At 41.1% G+C, this 13,194-nt stretch overlaps 1 protein-coding gene across 3 annotated transcripts in view; it reads right to left on the bottom strand.

Annotated features, from left to right (window-relative positions):
* The window catches only part of InR-2 (insulin-like receptor-like), a 186,937-nt gene that overhangs the window by 98,207 nt on the left and 75,536 nt on the right, over positions 1–13,194 (bottom strand). The window lies entirely within an intron of this gene.

The following is a 13,194-nucleotide window of genomic DNA, read 5'->3' as shown; positions in this document are numbered from 1 at the left end:
TTCATTATCAAAAAATAAAGGAACACATTTTTTTAACGCTAAACAAATCAAGTGTTATTAAATTTTTCATTTATTAAATCAATGTACGTTTGTGTCAGACCAAACACTAGATATATACAGTGAAATAATGCTAAAATATAAGTTTCAGAATGATCCATATTTCTGGGGATAAAACTTTGTGTAAATTCAATCTTAAAAAACATAACGAGAAAAGAAAATCATCGACATAAATGGCATGTATTCCATCCGTCTAAATTGACATGTAGTGATAAGAGTACCGTTAAACATGAAGGATAAGCGCATAATGACGGGCTTACCATGCGTGAGTGCACGCAAGGATTTATTAGAAATAGAGTAACGATAAAAAAAAAAAAATAAAATAAAAAAAAATTTCAAGAGCAGTGAAAACGTAATGATCGTGCGCGTAATTGTCGTATCTTTCGAGCATCATCGCAAATATTACTTTTGCCTCCTCCTTCTCCTCCCTATTCATTCTCTTATCGAGTCTCGGAATCGATTTAAATTGCGTGCTGCTTTCTCGTTAGCCCTGCATGTGACGTCATGTCGTATAACTTGTACAACTGGCGTGAATGGCAAATATCTCTCTTACCCCTTTTTTTCTCTTGTCGGAGAATAAATGTACTTGCAAATAGAAATAAGGACTCACAAAGCTTGACTTCAGATGATAAATCGTTGCTTTTTGAGTTTATGGGCTGAGCCCCATCTCACTTGGTGCTATGTATCGAGATGTATATAGTCTTAACACTTTTATGTTTGTACAATGCCCTGTTATATTCAAATACAAACTGTGTCACAAAATAAAATACAATAAAACAACACAATTTACGTAATACACGATCTAACTTGACTATTAGCAATAAATAAAGAAAACGTCGATGTATCTCTTTCGCTTTGAACGAAAGAACCAAGCACTACCTACTCGTTCCGTTTTCATTGTCAATCGGCAAGTCTTTGGCGTCCATAACTAGTCCATAGCAAACGCTGCAACTTGCTCTGCGTACCAAGTCGTACAGTAGAGTCCGGACGTCATGAGACCCGGAAAGTAAAAATAAAATTCCTAATAGTAGGTGGCGTTGAATCAATCATCTCCAAATAGTCCTTTGAACGTCACAAAAGCACCGCCGCAGCAAGCGCTGGGTAATCTATATTTAATCGCCCAAAGGGTTGGAACAGCGTCACGCGGCAGGAATACCGGGCATCAACGGCGGCAGTAGAGTCGAGCCCAACAAATCAGCCGAGAACAACTTAATTTGTCAAGCGGAGCGTTTAATCATAGCTTTCGCACTCAATTAACAGCGAACGGGACGTTATCAAGTCCTGCGCGTGAGTATTTGCAGAAAAGAGGGTGCGCTGAAGTTCGTACGGTTCTTCAAACAAAACTCGATGGGTTTTGGAGGGGAAAAAAAAGTAGTAGGGCTGGTGCTGATGATGCACGAAACTCCCGAGGAGTCGTTGGCCAACTACGACGACTCCGGGGCCAAGAACCTCGGAGTGAAGTGCCGATATCCGAGACGCGCAGATACATGTACGTACATATTTCAAGTGTAGCTTTGTATGGGCATATATACACAGGACGCAGGAAGAATTCGAGAGCTGCCGCGATAAGCGACCGATAACACTTGTCTGTATCGCCGTCGTCGTCGTGGTTGCGATGCACGAGCAGAGCCAAGATTCGATTTCTCGAAAGGTAACGGAGTCAAAGCTCGGTTAAAGCGCTGTAGATGGACCCGATGAGGGAAAGACGACGACGTCGACCCTAATACAATACACTGATGGTAACGTCCAGTTTTTATTTTCATGTATGGAATATTACCATCATACAATAGTATTATTTTCCATCAGAGAAACGTAGTTGTAATAATCAACGTGTAAGTCTGCGAGCCCATCACTAATTTTTGCCTTCCGTGAGGACAATGTATAAAGCCTTGGACCATGAGATCATCGATGAGAGCCTTTAGTCAGAATGAACAACTGCTACACTCTACTTACGTACGCATGCTACATTTGTAAGTGATTTAGTGCAACGAAATGGCGGCTTGTACTTTGGAGCTTTTCTTTATTTTCAACAAATATCTGTCAGATTGCAAAGGGAACCGATTGATACTGAAAGATTGCCAATAAATTCCAGGATACGCGATCAAAAAACGTCATTGCGAGCACTCGGTACCTCATCTCTCAAGCATCCGTCTCCCTCGGTTTTTCGGTTTGCAACGTTAGCAAAACGTGCACATACGGAGCAAGAAATAATCTTGAAGCCGATCTCGAGACTGTGTCTCTGCTGCGTCTGAGGAAAAAAGTATCCGATGCTCAACTCGCAAAGGGAAAAGGTACGTAAGAGTTTTTCGTCTCAAGGATCATCCGTATAGCACTTGTGATTAAATAGTTGAGCAGCGAGTAAACGATCGGCTTTCCATCCCCCTGAGGGTATGCCTGTATGTGCCTCGGATTACCCCCCGCAGTGATGGACAACTTTTTCCGCAACGAGTCACGCAGTGGCTGCTGATGTGTACTTTCTGGGAAACAATGTGACCCAGATAAGCCCCCTCGCTCTTTCGCACAGGTGCCGGCTCGCGATATTTCTAGGTTGTGTCTCTTTAGACTTCTCCAATTTTTTCTCTCTTGTCTCTCTCGTTTGAGGAGGGCGGGGGGGGTACATATTTTTTAGGACAGATGGAAAATGAAAACTGGAGAAATTCTTGCAAAATTGCGTGCTTCTTTACTTCTTTGGATGTCGAGATTTTCTTATCTTCGTACCGCCAAGGGATGTCATGCTAAAGTTTAATTAATCATTCCGAAGAGATCTTGCATCGTATTTTTGGTGCACTGTACGCGAATCTTGAAGGGTATTGAATGTTCACCGCGTCGATTTTGGAAAAAATAGGTCGCAGGAACTCTGGCACTCACTATTTAACGAGATCACATTAGCGTTCATTACTTTCACATTAATTTAAAGAATGTACGTTTGGATGATTAAAAAGACTCCACGAATTGGAGGAAAAAAAAGAGAGACACCCTCACCCGCATGTATGTACAGCAGGCTTCATTTTATCTTTCCGGCAGTAGTAAGTAAGCAGTATACATGCCGAACAGGAGCTACAGAGGAGTCTCTCTCTCCCACGTTGAAATTAATAAAGCCAAATTTATGGAAAAAAAAAGGAAGCCAAGAGCAGCTCTTCTTCCCCTTTTGGACTCCCCCAACGAAAAAAGGTATAATCGCGCGCTCGCGTACAAGAATTTAGAAACACAAAAAATGTATTTCGCATTCAGCTCGACGGGAAAAGGAAGCGCGGGCTCTCCTGTGAAACTGCGCGCACAGAGAGAGAAAGAGAGGAAGCCTCCCTTTGGAGCACCACAGAAGAATGAGCATGAAAGAGATAAAGTCGCGAATCGAAATTGGCAATGATCCCGCAATTGAGAGCAGCACGGTATAAAGGGAGAGAGAGGGAGGAGGAGCCGCCGCTGAGGAGTAACGAACAGGAAGAGAGAGAAGAGAAGGGAAAGCGAGGGAGCAATATGTATATACATACACGAAAGAAGGGAAAAAGAAGTAATAATTGAAGGGATGGTATGAAGACGGAAGCGCGACTTCCTAAAATTCTCATCGCGATTTTATTGGACTTCCCAAATAATTGACCTTTTATTGGGGGGTGGGGGGTGGGGGGGGGGGAAGTAGACACCATGGAATGCTCGTTATAAGTCCCTGTGCGTAGCCGTGACGCATCCTCCTCGACATACTTCTCGACAACTTTTCCACTCTATTCTTCCTTCTGCGCGTTTTTCGGTCTCTTGGTTCAATATACTTTGTTCAACACCGTCAAAGTGTTGACTGCGCAAGACTATTGATTTCAGGGTGTATTGAAGGGGTTATTCACTCTTCCGTTAAGGATCCAAATGGTTTTAGATTTCAAAAAGGTCTTCGTAGTTTCATATTGATTTCATTTACCGTTTCAACAATTACCTCTTCTAAATGAAGCATATTTTTTTTAAATTTATTTAAACATATAGTTGCTGATCCAATTGGTACTTTGATACAATGATTTCACGAGGTTTCGGGTAATCGCAATTGGTGGGCATTAAATTTATGAATGATGTTTTAATGATTTAAGGTTGATTTAGATAAGGAGATCCAAATAATTTAATTGAATAGCCTCTCAAGTGTGTGTACCTGCTATCGATCAGAATTTTATATCATAGTACCTGATCGCTTTGGTTTCAAAATCATTGACAGGACTGTAACCATGCCTGTGTCTTTCTCATACTCATGACATTATAGTAAAGACACAGTTAACACCGTCAATGTGAATAACCCCCCAAGCTTCTGATGTTTTATTGAACGAGTCGAATCTAATTTTCTTTCAATGAAAGTGAAATGTTTTGGTACAACTATCCATATATCAGTCCGTAATAATGAGCAACAAAATATTTATATTAATATTCAATCGACCTCAATATTGCGTAAAAGATAAAAAAAATTTATCACGGGTTGATGAAAAACTTTGTTTTATTCATTGAAAAATTTACCGCTTCGGATAAGCCTAAAAGTGGTCAGCGGTACTTGAAATATATCTTCCAACCCTTTCTTTCCCCTTCCTCCAATCACGATTTTACACACGCTCGAACGCCAAGCCAACTCAATCTCCCCGCGCCACAGCCGCCAACGCCACAAAAGCTCATTTTTCGGGGCAACAATTTAATTATTCTGTTCGTCCGCGGAGCAACGGCAGTCCAGCACAATGTAGGCTCGCAGGAGGGCTCTTCACATATTAGAAAGCCAAGGGGATGATGATAAAAGGAGCGAGAGGCTCGTTGCACACGTAACAGCCACCGCTTGAGGGTGATTGCGCGCTCGCAGGAGTGTATATGTATTATCATTGTACGGTATCCCTACTCCCTCCTCCCCTTCTTTGTGTACTGAACGGGTGTGCATGTGTATTATATACGTCAAGTCTTTATGACTCGATTCCCAATGGGCAAGGAGAGTTACGTGAAAGAGGAGCAAAGAAGAGCGGATTGGTTACCGCTCGCCACTGTTCTATTGGGACAAATTAATATGATCACTCTTCCTCCCAGGACTAGGTTTCGAGGGGGGTTGCTTTGAGATAATTGAATGTTGCTCGGGCTATTGTTTTGTCGAGTGACCGCTTTCGTACGTATTTTTAATTTTCTAATTTCGACAAATAGTTGCAAAAAGAAGTAAATATTACGCGATTCAGTCAATCGTAAAAGCTGTTTAACTAATTATTTTATTTTCATTCTGTAGTTCATGCTTGTATTTCTTACTGCTGATCCCATGATTCTCTCTCGTAAGTATTCCACTGGGAGTTTGACGTATCATTTTTGCTCATTAGTTTTTTTCTTGAATGAGAGAACACAAGCTTTGGTTGATTCACATAATTTTCATTAAAAATTCTTCTTTAAAATTTAAAACAATAACCAAACATCATCAAGAGTCTAGTGATGAAAATTCAGTACTATCCCCCTTGATATCCACTCCACAAAATGCAGTAAGCAGCAACAAGTCAATTACCAACAGTAGTTTTACGTCCTTTGTTTGGGACCGAAGAAGTTTACCCTCTTTAGATGAGTGCGCCACCTTCTCGAAGGCGCGTAATGGCACACAAAAAACTGATAAAGCCGAGAAAAGGGAGAATGGGAACACGACGTGGGAGAGGGGACTGAGGATCGTCCCCGTAAAGATCTCGTCGTCTCATAAACGCTCTTTATTTCAGCCTTGGCGCCATTTTCGGGATCTAGTGTACTTGGCGAAAGAGACGTGGGAGGACAAAAAAAAATACGCAAACAGTTTGGGAGATTAAAATTTACGGGGTGTACCCGGATGGAAATTTTCCGAGCGAGGAAAAAATGGCCCCTGCTCGCTACGCTCATATAGGTTCGAAGAAAACTTTATGACGCTGGAGTCAAAGGGTGACGGGAAACGTACGAGTTATGCAAGTTTGGTGATAAAATAACCATCACACGAGTCGATAAGCGAATGTAATAAGCTTTTACGCGTTCGCGATACCGTTTCGAGCGAAAAGAGACATCAAAAGAGAAGAACGACTTTACCAGGTGTGCTTTCTGTTAGAGGCATGTAGGTATATATTTCACGTCGTGAAGTACATTCTTTCTTTCAAACAGTTTCTAATGTACACCTCCAACTGATGTTAGTATCAAAACTTTGACTCTTTGAACATCAAGTTCCAAATAACATCATGGATCGTCACAGCTTTTTTTTCCATACCACTTGCATACGAGTTTTAAGACGGATATACTACTTTTTATGACATTTGTCATCAGTTCTGCGACTAATAACCTTAAAATTTTTATGATCTAATACTTTGTGGAAAATATATAGCACTACTCTTTAAGAACAACTTCTCTCTGCATGTATAAAACGGAGGAAGACAAAAAATTTTTTTTTCCCAGGGACTTACTACTCTTTTGTTTATACATATTCTTGGAAAGCCTGCGAGAACCATAATTTAAATTCATGCACGCACGCTGACCACGTATTGAGCCCCCGCATATATAATTAATACATATATATTCGTGGTGCTTTCATGTACTGTTGGTAAAAATTTTCCATTGTTATTATTTACCATTTTTTCACCAGTCGTTATCAAAGAGGCACATTTATATGGTACACCATAAATTGTTTAAAAAATCGTCTTGGCGCATTACTGTCGCTATAATAACACATTGCACCTCGCACAATACAAGCAAAACTGTCAATTAGCATCACATAAATGTAATTGTTTTCTTCTTAAACTCAAACTTACAAAATTGCAGTAACACAAGTTATTAAAATACATTTTTTATCATATCCAAGACATTTTTAACGAGGACGCGAGTGATTGATTGAAAAAACATCGCACCGACCTTATACACAGCCTCGAGGAGGTAAGTCATCGTCGCCTTGTTGTAATGTATATGTACTCCGCTGGGAAAGTCACGTGTTGCTTATTATTTACGAAGGCCATTGAAGTAGCCACGTATACGTTGTGTGTATATACCGTAGTATTACACCGACAGGCGCGAATCTAATGCACTTAACGCGCCACTAAATTACAATGACAAACGCACAGTACAGCGATGACACGGCTATTTTTCGTGCGCTGCTATAACAATCACCCCCTGGAATCGATCAAAAACCCCGTACGGACAACATCCACGTTATGCGTATACGAAATTCATTAATAATTTAACTTTCCGGCGCTCGGGGAAAATAATAATCGCACGTCGTTATTTTCTTTCTCCGCGTTCGATTGACGAGTGATGTATGGCTTTTGAAAACCACGAGCGTGCGTGTGGCGGGTTGTTATTATTATTTCATCACCGGCAATTTTCCCTCGCAATTTTCTCCGACCGACTTTTATGCGCCGGGGTGCATTGGAAATTCGTAATTTACGACACGACACGATCGAGGTGAGTCCTGTAAGTTCGCGCGTTATGGTCGTACTTCACGATGATTTGTTTCAACTTAACCATTGTTCTTGCGGACGCGTTTAGAAAGCAGTGCAGATGCAAAAGGTTTCGCTTATGGTCAAACGTCACGCGTAAATTTTACCAATTAACTCGCTTCGACGCAATGATAAATACACCAGCTGGTCCGATAATCGGACCATTTGGAAAATGTTCTTTGCCCGCGCGCACAGGACGACGGCCAAGTGTAAACGCTCGTGGTGCACCGCAAATTGGAAATTAAAATGAAATCATTTTCCATTTTCTGTATTTTGTATCTCGAGCTATAAACATAATCGCCCATTCGCATGCAAATGAGTAATTACCACCGCATGCTGCGAGCATTTGAAAAACCAGCTCGTGTTTGGGCACAACTCTGAGCAGATTATTTTGCACGTACGCGAGGTAAATCAATTTGTATATATCCACGTGAAACGTACTAGGCACGTACGACAAATTTTCCACTAAGAGTCCACACATCCTTTCACTCCTTGGCGTTTCAGAAAAACAAACGTGGTTTCGGTGCCGCATATTGGATTTCTCCTCTCCCTCGCAACTATTATCTCTTATCAGGGAGCTTTTACAATTACACTGAAAATCTGGGGCTATCTTGACCGGAAACTGTTGCGAGGTGCTGCCGCTACTGTGAGACCCATTAAATGAGGTACGAAATTAGAAATGGCGAGTACATAGGAAGTTTACACGCTAACGTTTTGCTCGATTTTGTACACGTCATTTATGACAAATTTTTGGCCAGAAATCAATACGATACAGGGTGTAAGGATGCGAAGGAGCACAAGGATTAAAACTTTCTACTTTTATATAACTAATTGATGAAGAAAAAAAAAAAAAAAAATCTTTTGTACAATACTTAGTAACTGATTTTTCTAGGTGCGTAACTCTGCTCAAGTTTTAGTGTTTCACCATGACGTGACCCATGCTGTACAGTGGACAGCTAATTTTTTTTAACATTTTCGCATTTAGACAGCATATCTCCCAATGTTATTTGCACATCGATGTACCTTGTTTGTGTTAAACTATGCCAATCGCCATTTTTTTTTTTTTTTTTTTTTAATTATTTGAAAATTGTACGGTTCTGATTTGACGTTCATCCTCGCGACTAAAACTTACGCAACCCAAAACAAATCGATCCCCAATCAAGCGCAGACAAACGCTCTCGCGAATGCCAGAAAAAAAAAAAAAGAAATAAGACAAACAGAGCAACCACAAAGAGTCTCTTGACCAAAATCGAGTCGGAAGCCGGTTGGCGAGTCGCGAATGATTGCCGATGAGAAACAATGCAAAAAGAAAGAGGTATATACACTCCGATATATATACGCGTCGCAGTGAGCGTCAAAGCCAATAAAAAAAGAGAGAGAGAGAGAGACTGGCGAGGTGTAACATTATAGGGGACAAAAAGGGATCACAGACGAAAGAGACAGTTGGTTACACGGAGCGCGAGTTGTGCGTCTCGATGCATCATCAGGGGGAGAAGAGTTTGCCGCGTCGTATAGTCCCAACTCGTGCAGCCCATGCGTGCGCGATCGATAAAACGCTCGTATAAGAAAGAGAAAGAGAGCGTACTTAATACATACACATATACATACTTACGGTATTCGTGGTGTACACGGTATAAGGGAAAGAAAGAGAGAGAGAGAGAAAGCCGGCTGCTCTCCCCTGCTGTTGTTTATAAATAGGCTTCGGCGAACGATAAGTCCGGCGCGGCGACGGTGGCGCGAATTTGCATAACTATAAAACTATATGCTCCGTCTGTCTGGCCGGCGGGCGCAGACGGTGCCACCGTTGCACCGTCACTATTACACGGGCGCGTAGGTAGGTAAAGTGGTGGTCGTATAGTCATGTATTTTCTTACTGAAATTAAGTATATAGAGTAGTAGTATGAAAGTAATGGGGCGCATGTATATATAAGACGCGCGAGACGATGAACGGGACTAGCTTGTATTAGCTCGGCCCTAGACAGAACGAGGCGAGGAGGGAAACGGAGGAAGGAAGGAAGGAAGGAAGGAAGGTAACGAAAGGGGCACACTATAACTACCTACCTACCCATTTCTCCCCTCCTCTTTTCCCTTTTGGCTGCTCTTATAACTATTCGGGTTAGCAGACGTGACAATATATATATACACAGACACATGTGCTCGGGTGGCTAGAAAATAGAATCGGTACACCGGTTTCGATGCGCCCCGTGATAATCCGTGAGCGTCGCCTTGGCACCCTGTACGTGTACTCACAGGAATAGAATATCTATGGCCACGGTATGTCTGTATCCACGTAACGGATGTTGTTGTTTTTGTACTACTGCCCTCGAACTACAAATAACGGGCCTCAAAGGGAGGGGGGGGGGTGTGGAGAAGGAAACGGCCGAAAGAGTAATATACTTGGATATGGTATTTGCATTCAAAACAGTCGGTGCGGCGAATGCGCGTAAACGGTGGCGGACAAAGGGTTGTTGGACACGAAGGAGTGTGCAATAATAATACCTGTACGAGAAGCGAGGAGGTAAAGCGCCGAAAATTACTGTTACTCTGGAGAATAAGCAGGAAACTCGCACAACTTTTCACGCGGGCGACAACAGCTTGTTGCGTGCCGTGAAATTAAATGTTTCGTTATATTATAGTGTATTGTGTCGATGTACACACTGTAAAGTCGTTTCGAACAAAACGACAATTTCCTCGACAATTTCGATTACGGATGATAAATATAGCATCAAGCCAAGGTTTTTTTATGAAATGGTTATTACCCTCCTCCCATACCTATCGGATAAATGGCTGTAAATACGTCGCAATTTGCGTAAAACTGTCAACGGCGCCAAAATACTGCATGAGAGACTCCTTTGTCATTATTATTGTACCTAAATAATTTGCAATAAAGAGTTCGCTAAAATCTCTTTTAGACATCTGTAACAATGTGACTTCAGTAGTGGAGTTACAGTTGCGATTTTTTGTGGAACAGGTTGGGTAGATTCTACTAATGAGTCTGTTGGACGCACCATTGAACCGTTCACTAAAACAACATGAATTTGACGAACCCAAAAAATTGTTGACAAAAAATTTATTCATGATGAATGAGCACACGACGTTGACTATTTGAAAACAACAATATAGCATACGTTTGGATAATGACATTTGAGGTTTTGACAGATTTAGCGCTATAACCACTTCAATATAACTAAAAAGGTATATATGTTTACAATATTTCTTATCAACTAAGAGACATAACCTGTGTATAGAAATATAAGTGGTAGATAATTTAAGAGATTTAGCGAGAGATTTAGGCTGCGTATACGGCCATTCGAAGTTACAAAGTCAGAGATATCGACTATGTATATATAGACATTAGAGATATCAACTATGTATGGATATAAGAGGTTTAGGCTATATGTAGACATTACAGAGATATAAGTTGATAGATTTAAACTATTTATATTACAGATATTAGAGACGTAAAGTAAGATACGTTAGCTGTGTATATAAAAAAAAAATATATTATCTTATAATTATATTGAAGTTGTGTATTGATGATATTAGAGATGTATAACTAAAAGACATAAGCTGCCTATGGATGTAAGCAACTAAGCAACATTTTTTTCAAACATATTATACTTGTGAATTAAACGTATTGCTAACAACATGATCAATGACACAACCAACGTATCTTGCATGAAAATGATTAGTTTTTCTGTAAAAATTTAGCCGCTTGATGTCATTCAAAACGACAAGACAGAAATCCTCTACGATAGATTCGTCAATGTGGCCTATTGTAATAGTACATAGATATAAACTCATGCAACTCTTATACGTATATCATCTATCATCGGCAAATTACAATCAATATGTCATCCTTTCCAATCCACGAGGATCTAACGAGGGATCGCAATGTGACTAAGCGTACAAAAAAAAAGGTCCGCGTCTATCAAGCGCTCAAAGCAGTTTCAGTTATTAATGAGACGCACGCAACACATGAAGAAAAAAAAAAAAAGAAGAAGGAGTCACACATTACGTTCTTTGCAAGCGGTGGTTCAAAGGGAGGCGTGCACACGCACCGTCACAAAGGAAAATATTCACATCGCGAAGTGGAGTAAGAATAAGATGTAACATCATGAACGGCGTGTACGCGGGCGTCATAAAGGGGCGCACAGCACCGTGCATCAAGCCATGCGGGCTACGCACGCACGCTCTTTATATTTTTCAATTTATCCTACTCCCATACATCCCTGAGGGACTGCACGTGATAATAACAAGCAGCCTGGGAAGAAAGCAGCGAGCGAAAAACGTGTGCTTGCTCCTTCTTCTTGCCTCGTAACGAACAAGTGCTTGTATATGTGTGTATATGTATATATATATATATATATATATATATATATATATATATACACACCACATCCCGTTGATGGGCTTTTGCAGCATATTCTGAAAACTACTACAAGCTGCTTTACAGTGTACCCTTACACGGGTGCTTTAAAATGTACAGAGAAGAGAGCGGATTAAGTCCTCGCGGATGATGACTCGGGGATGGGGGAGAGAGGAACGTGAGCTCCACCGATCTCCCTTGGTTGTGAAAAACTACGCGAGAAAGTACTTTGGTGGGCCGTTAAGGTGTACGCGATGGGGAGAGCTACACGCCGTTTTCGAGCTCTTACGACCTACTCACACTGTAACCCGAGCTCTACCCTTCCAAATTGATTTTCAATCGGACGCTTCGTCCAGCTTATTGGTGTCGACTTCCTTTAACATTGAGTATTTTATAGGCATATGAACAAGTAGTAGTAATAGTACATTGTTTTTTACGTTACATCGAACATTTGATGACACGCGTTCACGTGTATCTAGTTTTGGCCTTTGGAGCAAAGTTAAAACGTATCGTGAGGATATGAGCCGCAGCACAGTGGTAATAATAATAATAATAATAATAGAGTAAGTATAGTGGGAGCAAAGCACGGGCATGTATATATGATAATTGGCCACTTGAGCCTAATCCAAAGTGCACGAATCAATGGTTTATTTTCAGCACCGAGTTCGGGAGCTGCACAATAACATCGGAGTCGCCGCGAAACCCTACACGTACACGAATGTGTCTCGCATCGTATAGGTAATTGAGTAGAAAGCACATATTACACACACACACATACAACTACTTGTATTGTCTCGTATTGTCTGTTACGTTTTAGATAACATACTCGTACATAGAGGTGTAATGTGATTTCAGTATCGACTGTGTTATGGCTGTATACATGACATTGTATACTGCACTTTTATGGATCGCTGCGCGTGCAGGAACAATATATAAAGCGTATAAAGCTGTGGATAAAAACACATTGGAATAGCGTAGGCGTATCCATTAGAGAAGAAAAGGACATGATGAGCACTTCACGAAGCTCTTGTGATTTACATTCAAGACTATGTTGAGATATGTTGTAAAACAGTATGCCTGAAAATGATTTGTTCGGTTACAATTTAAATGCTCGTATTACCCACCAAGCCTGTCGTGCCCCCTTTTCCCCCAACGCGTTACCAAAAGCGGCACAACTTATGGCATGCTGATAAGACAAAAAATGAGAACACGAGTTCATAAACAAGCCGTCGACGCCACGAGGTTTTCGCATGGGAAGATAGGACGACAAACGACGCTCTAATTGGAGCGCATGCGCGTGTTGTACACACACTGTTTGTACGTGTTCAAGGGATGGAAAAGGAA

This window comes from Copidosoma floridanum, unplaced genomic scaffold (assembly GCF_036245765.1).
Source record: "Copidosoma floridanum isolate Cflo_tuat_1 unplaced genomic scaffold, Cflo_Japanese_pri ptg000007l, whole genome shotgun sequence".
NCBI classification, from domain to species: Eukaryota; Metazoa; Arthropoda; class Insecta; order Hymenoptera; family Encyrtidae; genus Copidosoma; species Copidosoma floridanum.
The sequence above is the reverse complement of the archived record's forward strand: the minus strand, read 5'-3'. Positions and strand labels throughout refer to the sequence as shown.